The following is a 13,361-nucleotide window of genomic DNA, read 5'->3' on the forward strand; positions in this document are numbered from 1 at the left end:
TGGTGTATAAGGTTCCAGATTTTGAGCCACGTGCTACCACCGTAGCACCCTTCATAATCTTCCACGAACTCTTCCCTAACTTTGTTGCATAACCTGGGTTGTCCAACTGACCAATAGAGATCAGGTTTCTTCATAGACCAGGAATATATCTGACATTCTTTAATGTCCACTGATTTCCTGCCGGAGTTTTTATGCAGACAACTTCTTTTTCTTTAATCTCCAAATCTTTGTTGTCGGCAAGATACACCTTCTCGAAATTTCCAGACTTGAAATTCCAGAACAACTCTTTATTTGGAGACGAATGAAAAGATGCACCTGAATCCAAAATCCATGATTCAATCGAACTGTCCACGTTGAGGATTAGAGCATCCCCAATGTCTTCTACTGCATTTATAGAATCATCATCATCTCCAGATTTGTGATTTTGCTTCCTCTTTGGTCTTGTACAACCTGTCCGAAAGTGACCTTTTTCTCCACAATTCCAACACGTTACGTTTGGTCTATTTGGAGATTTTTCTTGGTTCTTTTATTTTGATCGCCCTTTGTTTGGGCCCTTCGGTTTACTTCTTCCCCTTCGATCAACACTGAGAGCATTGCCTGATCAATCTCCAGTTTCCCGTTTGCGAATACTTTCGCTGAGAACTACATCTCGAATTTCACCAAACTTCAGTTTATCTGATCCTCAGGAACTGCTGATTGCGGCAACAACAGTATCCATGACTCGAGTAAGGATGACATCAAAATCAACGCTTTAATTTCATCTTCGAAATTAATTTCCACCGAACTCAGTTGACTTATGATCATATTGAATTCATTTTATTATGATTAGCAACAGATCCACCTTCAGACATCTGTAGATTGAACAATCTCCGCATCAAATACACCTTGTTCATAGCCGATGGTTTTTCATACATATTTGACAGTGCCTTCAATAGATCTGATGTTGTCTTCTCCTTGATAATGTTGAACGTCACGTTTCTAGATAGAGTCAACCGGATCAGCCCCAAGGCTTGTCGATCCTTGAGCTCCACTGTTCCGTGGTCATGGATTCTGGCTTCACCCCCAACAGAGGTTCGTGAAGATCTTTTTGGTACAGATAATCTTCAATCTGCATCTTCCAGAAACCGAAATCCGATCCATCGAACTTCTCAATTCCAATCTTTGAACTTTCCATCTTCACAGATCGTGGTGAATTTCGCCTAGCTCTGATACCAGTTGTTGGGATCGCACAACAACGCACATGCTCGATCTAGATGAACACAAAGAACATGATAGAGAAAAGTGCAAGAAGAACTCTGGCTAAAAGGATTTTTCTATTGATGACTTCACGTATGTATAGTAAGAGAGAATTACAAAGAATAGAAAGTACTTTTCAAAGCTCTACCGGACGAGATATATATATAGTTCAGTTTACTATATATAGGTTTACCAGATTTAACCATCTACTATATATAGCCATTTACTATATATAGCTTTACCCGATTTAACCATCTACTATATATAGCTATTTACCATATATAGCTTGATATAACTTTACCAAATATAGCTTTACCGGATATAGCTTTACCAAATATAACTTTACCGGATATAGCTTTACCAAATATAGCTTTACTAGATATAACCGTTGACCAAGCTATAAATAAGCAGCAGGCAGGCTCCATAACCTAACAGGGCCCAACTAGGTTCGAATTGGTGATCTCTTGATCTGCAATCAAATGCTCTAACATTGAGCTATGGTTCCATTTTGTATGATCTCAACCTTAGTGACCCCTTCTACAAATTATCGGTCCAAAAGTGACCCTACCGTATCGGACACCTCGAAATGTCGTGGTAGCTCTAAGAACTCTATCATACGACCTGAGAGTTGAGGGCTACAGGAACTTTCTCATACGACCTGAGAGTTACGTTAGCCGCAATGCATCTCATGGACGATGCAAAACTATGGTAGTGCTCGAAGGTGAATGGTATAAAAAATGGATCATGCACCATAAACTCATGGGAAGATCGTTGATGGAATCGATGCAATCGACGCTCCCCTAGATGGGTTGCCAATCAAAGACCTAACATTTTATGTTGACTCTTTTGAAGAAAGAGCCACACAGTCGAACAGCTCGAAACGTCGCGGTAGCCCTGAGAACTCTAACACATATAGGGAAGGACGTGTCGAAGAGTTAGACATTAAACAAAAGATCATGCTAAAACTCTTCAGCGATCTGACAAAGACTTCAGGACATCTACACCAAAAATCCATTGTCGTCCAACGGTAAGGATATCGGGCTTTCACCCAGGAGACTCGGGTTCAATTCCCGGAAATGGAATATTATTTTCTTATTTCATTTTATTTTACAGTTTCTATCTTAGACTAAAAAGACTTTTATGACTTTTGTACCTTTGTTAGAGTTATGTTATAGATATTTTATTCAATTTCAAATGGTTAATGCGATAATCCAGTCATTTTCGAGGTCTCTCTTATTGAACGACATCATGGTTGAGATGAGTAGGTAATTCAAATGGTTAATGCGATAATCCAGTCGTTTTTAAGGTCTCTCTTGTTGAACGACGTCATGGTTGAGATGAGTAGGTGATTCAAATGGTTAATGCGATAATCGAGTTGTTTTCGAGGTCTCTCTTGTTGAACGCCATCATGGTTGAGATGAGCACCCGAGTGAGTTTGACAAGGAGACCCGAATTTAAACTTTACCTACATTTGAGAAGCACTATAATGGTCAAGTTCAATGGTATTTTAGATTAAAAAGACTTTTATGAACTTTGTACCTTTGTTAGTGTTACTTTGTACCTTTGTTTGTGTTATGTTATAGACATTTGGTCAAGTTTGACAAGTGGTGTTGGTGATTCAAATGGTTAATGTCACTTTATTTGATTCAAATTGTTAATGTGATAATCCAGTTGACAGTTACCGGTTATTTCCAAGGTCTCTCTTATTGAACGGCAACTAGGCTGAAATGATTGAGATGAGCACCCGAGTGAGTTTGACAAAATTGAAATAAAATCAAATAAAATCACTAAAAAAAATCAATAAATTTGTAAAAAATTGAAAAAAAAATTACCGTTATGACACTTCCTTCAACTTGAAGGACGGTAAACCAAGGATTCCTTCGCCCAAGACCCATGATCCAACTCCAAACATGGAAATGATAAGCTATAGAATCATTCCAAGAACCTCAATGGATGGGTTACAAACTCACATTACCAATCTCGACAAGACGTGTCATCGGCGTTAGAAGAACGACCGCATCAGAGCAAGTCATGGAGATAGAAGATCCCGTTGAAGGATGATAGACCAACCGTAATCTTCAGCCCAATGAGCCAAGCTTTTGTAGAAGCAAGAACCCTTGTATTAAAGAAACTAACACCTTCTTATACAAAATTTGGATCAGCCAAGAGATAAAGCTAGAATTAGATTATGAGATCCAAGATTGAGAAACAATATTTGGAACCTTTTTCTAAATTGAGTCACTCCACAATCGAACTTGATCAAGGCTTGATTGAATGACTCAGATGCAATCTACCACAAGAATTCCATAAAACTTAGAAATGACAAAGATATGCTCGAATTTCTACATCGATCGTCTCAACTTGAGAGATCAATTTCATTGATCACAAATATGCTTTTACATAATAATGTGTGGGTATTTATAGTCTCCCCACAAAAGAAGTTAGTGGCCGTGATTTAATCTCGATCCCTTTAAATCTCCATAGAAGATGAAGTCAATTTGAGCATTACAAACTTTATGAAATTAAAATAAGAAATAAAGTTTTCTAACCACTCATGAAATGATGCTTGCAACTTCATCCGCTACTTCAACCATGCAAATATTTACTTTTGAATCTCCAAATGGTCTTGACTCAAACGAATTAGCTTGTCACACATGAAATGATGGTTGAACCTAGCCTATCCAATTTTGTAGATGAAGTATGAATGCTTGTTGAATCTTCTTGGCCTTGGGTTGTGTAATAAGTCCAGCTGGAACACCGTGATTCTTATCATCATCCCCCTCTTCAAAAGGATTCGTCCTCGAATCAGAAAAATCATCACCTACATCAAAAGGACTCAACTCAGCAACATTGAAAGTAGAATGTACACTGTGATTCTTATCATCATCCCCCTCTTTAGGATTCGTCCTCGAATAAGAAAAATCATCACCTACATCAGAAGGACTCAACTTAGCAACATTGAAAGTAGAATGTATTGAAAATTCTAAGGGAAGATCAATTTTATTGTTCCATGCAATAAAATGAGTCATTTTACTAAATGTCTTATAGAGCATTTATAGTCAAATAAAGAATTAGGAATCCACGCTATCTACAAACGCACTCTCAATTGAGCTATCCACACTAACATTAAAATTAAAATTCATCATTAAAATTATTTACACTAACTCATTGAAATTTTAAAAAGAAATCATCTCTAAATTTAGATAAGATAGTAAGTTATATTACTTGAATCAGGTGTGGTGAAGGTCGAATAACACCCGACCTTCAAATCTTCAATATTAAGCTCTCCCAACCAAGCTATCCCCTGTAACATTGAAAATGAAAATTCTGAAATTTTAAAAAGAAATAATCACTAAATTTAGATTAAATAGTCAAGTAGTTTTAAAAAGAAATAATCACTAATTTTAGATTGAATATTTAGGTTATGCAAGTTAGTCAACTTGAATGAGGTGCGGTGAGCGTGGATCAAACACGTGACTTTCAGATCTTCAATGATGCTCTCACGTGACTTTCAGATCTTCAGTGACGCTCTCCAAACTGAGGTATCCCCGCTAACATTAAAAATAAAAATTCATCGGTTAAGATATTTTCACTACTTCATTGAGATTTTAAAAAGAAATAATCACTAATTTTAGATTGAATAGCCAGGTTATGCAACTTAGTCAACTTGAACACTCTCCAAACTAAGCTATCCCCGCTAACATTAAAAATAAAAATTCATCGATTAATAAGATATTTTCACTACTTCATTGAGATTTTAAAAAGAAATAATCACTAATTTTAGATTGAATAGCGAGGTTATGCAACTTAGTCAACTTGAATTAGGTGCAGTGAACGTGGATCAAACACATGACCTAATCACTAATTTTAGATTGAATATTTAGGTTATGCAAGTTAGTCAACTTGAATTAGGTGCGGTGAACGTGGATCAAACACATGACCTAATCACTAATTTTAGATTGAATATTTAGGTTATGCAAGTTAGTCAACTTGAATTAGGTGCGGTGAACGTGGATCAAACATGTGACTTTCAGATCTTCTGTGATGCTCTCACGTGACTTTCAGATCTTCAATGACGCTCTCCAAACTGAGCTATCTCCGCTAACATTAAAAATAAAAATTCATCGCTTAAGATATTTTCACTACTTCATTGAGATTTTAAAAAGAAATAATCACTAATTTTAGATTGAATAGCCAGGTTATGCAACTTAGTCAACTTGAATCAGGTGAAGGGAACGTGGATCAAACACGTGACCTTGAGATCTTCAGTGACGCTCTCCCAACTAAGCTATCCCGGCTAACATTAAAAATGAAAACTCATTAGTAAAGTATTTAGCTAATTCATTGATATTTTAAAAGGAAATAATCACTAATTTTAAATTGAATAGTCACGAGTGAAGTTATGTGACTTGAATCAGGTGCGGTGAACGTGGATCGAACACGTGACCTTCACATTTCCAGTCTGACGCTCTCAAAACTAAGTTATCTTCGCTAATATTTGAAAAAAAAAATCATAAGTAAAGGTATTTCCGCTAATTCATTATATTTTAAAAAGAAATAATCACTAATTTTAGATTGAATAAAGTTATGCAACTTAATGAACTTATGCAACGTAAACCAAGTGCGGTGAACGTGGATTAAACATGTAACCTTCAGATATTCAGTCCGAACTAAGCTATCACCGCTAACATTAAAAATCAAAATTCATGTGTAAAGGTATTTCCGCTAATTCATTATTCGTTGAAATTTTAAAAATAAATATTAACTAGTTTATTTTTTATGCAATGTAAACCAAGTGAGGTGAACGTGGATTAATATTAAGAGGATATTTTGGAGATATATTTTAATAATCAGTTAGAATATATCTGAGATATTTAGGAAGTTGTTAGTATAGATTTGATTGACCGTATATTTTATTTATTTACAAGATTTAGTTAGTTATATATTCTTTTTCTATTTTTAGGTATTAGTTGATAGTTTGTATCCTATTTAAACGTGGTAAACCTGAATGAAGTTCATACTTTCGATCCCAATTCTATTTTTATTTCTCATTCTTAACATGGTATCAGAGCACCGATCTTGGTGTTCTTAAATATCAAAATTTCCTTCATGGCGGAATCAGCCAAATCCAGCTTCAAAATTTCGGATGTTGATTTAACACATCCTTACTATATTCAGCACTCTGATCAGCCAGGATATTCACTTGTTCCAATCAAATTAAATGGAGCAAATTACCAATCCTGGAGTAAATCAGTTATGCATGCTCTTATTGCCAAGAAGAAAATTGGCTTCATTGATGGCACAATTGAGGAACCGTCCCAAGATGCAAATTCAACCGAATTCGAACTATGGAATTAGTGCAACAGTATGATAATATCTTGGTTAACTCATTCCGTTGAAGCAGATATTGCTAAAGGCATTATTCATGCCAAGACAGCTCATCAAGTGTGGGTTGATCTTCACGATCAATTCTCACAAAAGAATGCTCCAGCAATTTTTCAAATACAAAACTCGATAGCAACGATGTCACAAGAAACCATGGCACTATCAACATATTTCACCAATCTCAAAGCACTCTGGGATGAGCTGGAAGCGTACCGCACACCATTTACCTGTAATCAACGTCAAATATATATTGATCAACGCGAAGAAGACAAGTTGATGCAATTGCTCATGGGGCTCAATGAGTCTTATAAAACGGTGAGATCTAACATATTGATGATGTCTCCATTACCTAATGTGAGGCAAGCCTATTCATTACTTGTACAAGAAGAGATGCAGCGTCAGGTAACTTCTGAACCTATTGAGAATTTCTCGATTGCATCAGCAGTGCAGAAGAAAACAATATATTCAAAATTCGCCAAGGACAAATCGTGTGAACATTGTAATAAAAGTGGTCATACAATCAATGAGTGTCAAATTCTTAAGTTTCACTGTAAGTTTTGTGATAGAAGGGGCCATACAGAAGATCGGTGTCGACAGAAAAATAATTCTGGAAGGACAAGACAAGTCAATCAACACAATAATCGTGGATATCGATCATCTGCAAATATGGCCGATGTTTCACAGTTGAATACAGAAGAACAGTCACCTAATTCCATTCTAAATTTTTCTTCTGAGCAATTACGACAGATAACACAAGCCTTATCTACAATCAATCATCACCCTTCTGGTAATTCTGACAATCACATCAATGTTGCAGGTTTGTTTCCCATATCTACAGTATCTATTAACTCTGCGAGTTCTAATTCATGAATTCTCGATAGTGGAGCTACGGATCATATAGTATCAAAATCTTCTGTTATGACTGAACCAAAGGCTGCCATCATGTCTACAATAAATTTGCCTAATGGAGAGACAGCACGTGTGTCACATACTGGCAATATTTCCCTTAGCCCTAACCTTAAATTAAACAACGTTTTATGTGTGCCTTCATTCAATTTAAACCTAATGTCGATCAGCAAACTTACCAATAACTTGAATTGTTATGTCACCTTCTATCCTGATTCTTGTGTTATGCAGGACTTGGCTACGGGGAAGATGATTGGCTCGGGTAAACAATTTGGAGGTCTCTATCATATTTCTTCATCTCCAATCAAATCTTCAGCTCATCAAGCATCTCAGTCATCTGATTTGTGGCATTTACGCCTAGGTCATCCTTCTTTTTCTCGTTTTAAATTTCTAGCTGATCAATTGCATCTTACTAATGCAAGTTATTCTCATAATTGTAGTATCTGCCCGTTAGCAAAACAAACTAGGTTGTCTTTCCCAAGAAGTTCAATAACAACCCATTCTGCCTTTGATCTGATACATTGTGATGTTTGGGGACCACATAAAATTCCTACCCATTCTGGTTTGCGTTTTTTTCTCACTATTGTTGATGATTTTACTCGATGTACTTGGGTTTTTCTAATGCAACATAAGTTAGAAGTACATCATTTGTTAATGAACTTTGTTAAATTCGTTCAAACTCAATTTCATACTACTATCAAGATAGTTCGATCAGACAATGGGACTGAGTTCCTATCTTTGCAACCATTCTTTACTTCTTGTGGTATTGAATTTCAGCGCACTTGTGTCTATACTCCACAACAAAATGGAGTCGTAGAACGTAAGCATCGCCATATCCTAAATGTAGCTAGGTCTCTTCTTTTTCAGTCACAGGTTCCACTTAATTTTTTGGGAGAGTGCATTTTAACGGCTGTTTATCTTATAAATAGAACGCCATCATCATTGTTATCTAACAAGACACCCTTTGAAACACTCTACAAACGACCACCTACCTTTCATCATCTTCAAGTTTTTGGTTGTAAATGTTATGCAACTAGAGTACATCCTAAGCAAAAATTTGAACCTTGGACAATTCCTTGTGTTTTCGTAGGATATCCCGGTTATCCCGGTTTGTTGCCGTTCGTCAATGGAAGTTCCCTTCTCTTGAGCTCTCACGTCCACCTCTTTGCCCTAATCAATCCTTGTTGGTCTCCTTTTCTTTCTGCTGTCAACAACTGCTGTTTTAGTGTTTTCTTCTTCTTCTCTGGTTTCACAGCAGAGGCTGCTGCTGTGTAATTCGATTTTCTCCCCAAAATGTGGCTGCTCTCCTCTTGGTCTTCCTTTTCCTTTTATATTGAGCATGGGTTCCCCTTTAGGGCTGAAAAGGAATAAGTAGTCCACATATTTCCTTTTATATTGAGCATGGGTTCCCCTTTAGGGCTGAAAAGGAATAAGTAGTCCACATAGGATGTTTCTCATTGGGTAGTCAATGACCCACTTGGACTGATGATGTGGATTTAAAATTTTCATGTCATCCTCCATTTGTTTCCAAATTTGCTACTCCTACATGGTTTAGCATAAATGTCTGAAATTTTACCATATAACTCAACTAAATATACAATTAAGATCGATTTATGCCAAATCATTTTTTTTTTCATGTTAGACCGCAATAAACGATTTCATGCTCTCTAAGTAGAATAAATGGGTAATAAATGAGAAAATTGTGAATAAGGGTGCAATATTAACTATAAAAAGACTTGATATAACTCTACTTTTAGAGAGTTATCAATATTATAATGGCTACTACCTAAATTATAACCTAAAGTTGATAATTGATGTCTAATTAGCCAACCCTAAATTTGTAATCATTGTGGAGTGATTAAACTCCTAGTATCTTAACTGAAGTTGGTCTCTTCTAATAAAACACGAATTTCTCTTTAATATCATTAATACAATTATGCTTCATCTTGAACCTACTAAACATGAAACTAAAACTGCGTTCAATTTAACTCAATTTTATTGTCATCTTGAATGACGTGTAGGATATATTCTTGATTTACCTTGATATTTCATATAGTTAAGCTTTTTGCAAAATCACAATTAGACAACAACAAAGATGAACTTGGGTCTATTTATTATTTTAAAGAAAATTTCTTTCTCCATCTTATTCCTAAAAACTTTGCAACTAAATTCATATTATGTGAAGAAACAAATTTTTTACTCGCAAGAAGTAAAATATGCAACTTTAACTAAAATTTCATCTAAACAAATTTTATTGCCATACAACATAGATGACAATTATAGCCTTCAAACAAAAACTAGAATAGTTGTGGTGAACGGGATAGAAACTCTAGTGTTCATCCATAATATACAATCACTACCTAAATTATGACCTAAAAATTTGAAAACATAAGTTGTAGTTGAAAATTACATAAAACAATCCCCTAAATCCAAGAACTCTGTCCAATTAGTAAATCCTAAAGATAGTAGCTAACATAGAGTAATTGAAGCTCCACATGAAGTAATTTAAAGTTCCAGTTACTTAACTAAAGTTTATCTCGTCTTTAATGAAGCATGAGTTGCACTTAAGTTCATGAAATGTTTATAGACTCCAACTCTTAGTACTATTAATGCAATTATATTTCATATGAGTTTGTCATAAATCAAACTATGGTACATTCAATACAACTTCATTTTCTTGTCATACGAAGCAAAATAGAAGAATTAAATCAAACAAACTGATGAACTGAGCCGAATAAATCCAACCCAACCCAAAGTGATTAGTTTCATTCATTTGTTGGGTTGTAGTTTATTTTATAACACTTGCATATTAGAATAATTCAATATTACAAGCCTTACTTACAAGTAAAATACTAGACCATCAACTTTTTGTTTTATAGTCCAACAACCGCTCAAGAAAATAGATTTCAAACTTGAGAGAAAAAAATATATTGAGTAGGAGTTAAAAATGTTGCATTGTTTTTAGAAAGAGCATTTGGTCTAGTGGTATGATTCTCACTTAGGGTGCGAGAGGTCCTGAGTTCAATTCTTGGAATGCCCCTATGTTCATGTCATCAAAAGATGAGCCAACCCAACCCATCGTTTATTATCATTAAATGATAATTCTCTTTTTTAATATTACTTCTGTACTCCATTAATTCTCTTTTTTAATATTACTTCTGTACTCCATGATATATGTCTCAACCTAGTATATTATCATTTAATGATAATTCTCTTACTATCAAACTAAAACTTACGCGAGAAAATAAAAAATAAGAACAACCCATCATTTATTATCATTAAATGATAATTCTCTTTTTTAATATTACTTGTGTACTCCATGATATATGTCTCAACCTAGTATATTATCATTTAATGATAATTCTCTTAATATCATTTACTTGTGTAATATGTCTCAAATGGAACTATCAAACTAAAACTTACGCGAGAAAATAAAAATAAGAACAACCCATCATTTATTATCATTAAATGATAATTCTCTTTTTTAATATTACTTGTGTACTCCATGATATATGTCTCAACCTAGTATATTATCATTTAATGATAATGCTCTTAATATCATTTACTTGTGTAATATATGTCTCAAACAACCCATCATTTATTATCATTAAATGATAATTCTCTTTTTTAATATTACTTGTGTACTCCATGATATATGTCTCAACCTAGTATATTATCATTTAATGATAATGCTCTTAATATCATTTACTTGTGTAATATATGTCTCAAATGGAACTATGTAATATATGTCTCAAATGGAACTATCAAACTAAAACTTACGCGAGAAAATAAAAAATAAGAACTCCAAAATAACTTCTATTCTTTTTTCTACTCTCTACAGTAATTCTATTCTTTTTTCTTCTCAAACTAAAACTTACGCAAGAAAATAAAAAATAAGAACTCCAAAATAACTTCTATTCTTTTTTCTTCTCTCTACACTAATTCTATTCTTTTTTCTTCTCTCTACAGTAATTCTATTCTTTTTTCTTCTCTCTACAGTAATTCTATTCTTTTTTCTTCTCCCTCTACAGTAATTAACTTGTAGAAAATAAAAATAACTTCTATTCTTTTTTCTTCTCTATACACTAATTCTATTCTTTTTTCTTCGCTTACACTAATTCTATTCTTTTTTCTTCTCCCTCTACAGTAATTAACTTGTAGAAAATAAAAATAACTTCTATTCTTTTTTCTTCTCTATAGTAATTCTATTCTTTTTTCTTCTCTCTCTAGTAATTAACTTTTATTCTTTAATTAACTTCTATTCTTTAAATAACTTCTATCATTTACTTGTAGTTGTCTACTCCACGATATATGTCTCAACCTAGTATATTATCATTTAATGATAATGCTCTTAATATCATTTACTTGTGTAATATATGTCTCAAATGGAACTATCAAACTAAAACTTACGCGAGAAAATAAAAAATAAGAACTCCAAAATAACTTCTATTCTTTTTTCTTCTCTCTACGGTAATTCTATTCTTTTTTCTTCTCCCTCTACAGACTGATTAACTTGTAGAAAATAAAAATAACTTCTATTCTTTTTTCTTTTCTATAGTAATTTTATTCTTTTTTATTCTCTCTCCAGTAATTAACTTCTATTCTTTAAATAACTTCTATTCTTTTATTCTTTAATCAACTTCTATTCTTTAAATAACTTCTATTCTTTTTTCTTCTCTCTACAGTAATTATCGCAAACCCTACGTAAATAATTTAACAGCGGTCTAGATCTAAAAGATCTAAAAGATATAATAATAATTGCTCATGGATTTCATTAACAAAGAAAATAAATGAAATAATGATGATACATTCCATAAACAACTTAATATATAGTCATTAATAAGGGCATTTGGTCTGGTGGTATGATTCTTGCTTTGGGTGCAAGAGGTCTCAAGTTTCGATAATCGAAATGCCCCTCCAAAAGAAAAAAATCACAATTTTGAAAGGAAAAAAAAACAAAAAAAACAAAATAGTTATCAATGGGGCCTAACCCAAAGGAATGCGTGGCAATGCACCTTCAACTTCTATAAATTTTTCATATATTGAGGCACAGAAAATATATAGACTAGCAAATAAGAATTATAAATCTTCTACAAAGTTATTTGGTCTAAGTGGTATGATTATCGTTTTGGGTGTGAGAGGTCTGAAGTTCGATTCTCAAAATGCCCCCAACAATATTATATCAAAATGAATTATGCAAGATAATATGATTTAAAATGTGGTTTTTAAACATTGAACCAAGAAGAAGAGAATACAAAATGAAACATATTCTTGGAAGGGCCGGACTTTAAAAAGAGCATTACACAAATTGTTCTATTGTATTCTTTCTAGGAACTTTTCATTATGTTGTCCGCTGTCGTCAAATAGATCATCTGTTGTCACAATCCTTTTATGGAAGATGCGCCCAAATAACCGATAAAGAAGTTTCAGAGAGCCATAGGTTCGAATCCTGTCACCTTGATGTGGTATTCTCAGGGGCCGTAGTGCAAAGCTCCGTAGTCTATCCGTGGTCAGGAAGGCAGACATGTTGTCCGCTGTCGTCACATAGGTTATCTGTCGTGACAATCCTTTTAAGAAAGATGCGCCCAAATAACCGATGAAGAAGTTTCAGAGAGCCATAGGTTCGAATCCTGTCACCTTGATGTGGTATTCTCAGGGACCGAAATGCAAAGCCCCGTAGTCCATCCGTGGTCAGGAAGGCAACATGTTGTCCGCTGTCGTCACATAGGTCATCTGTCGTCACAATTCTTTCAAGAAAGATGCGCCCAAATAACCGATGAAGAAGTTTCAGAGAGCCATAGGTTCGAATCTTGTCACCTTGATGTGATATTCTC

This window comes from Cucurbita pepo, chromosome 10 (assembly GCF_057944985.1).
Source record: "Cucurbita pepo subsp. pepo isolate OVF chromosome 10, ASM5794498v1, whole genome shotgun sequence".
Taxonomy (NCBI): Eukaryota; Viridiplantae; Streptophyta; class Magnoliopsida; order Cucurbitales; family Cucurbitaceae; genus Cucurbita; species Cucurbita pepo.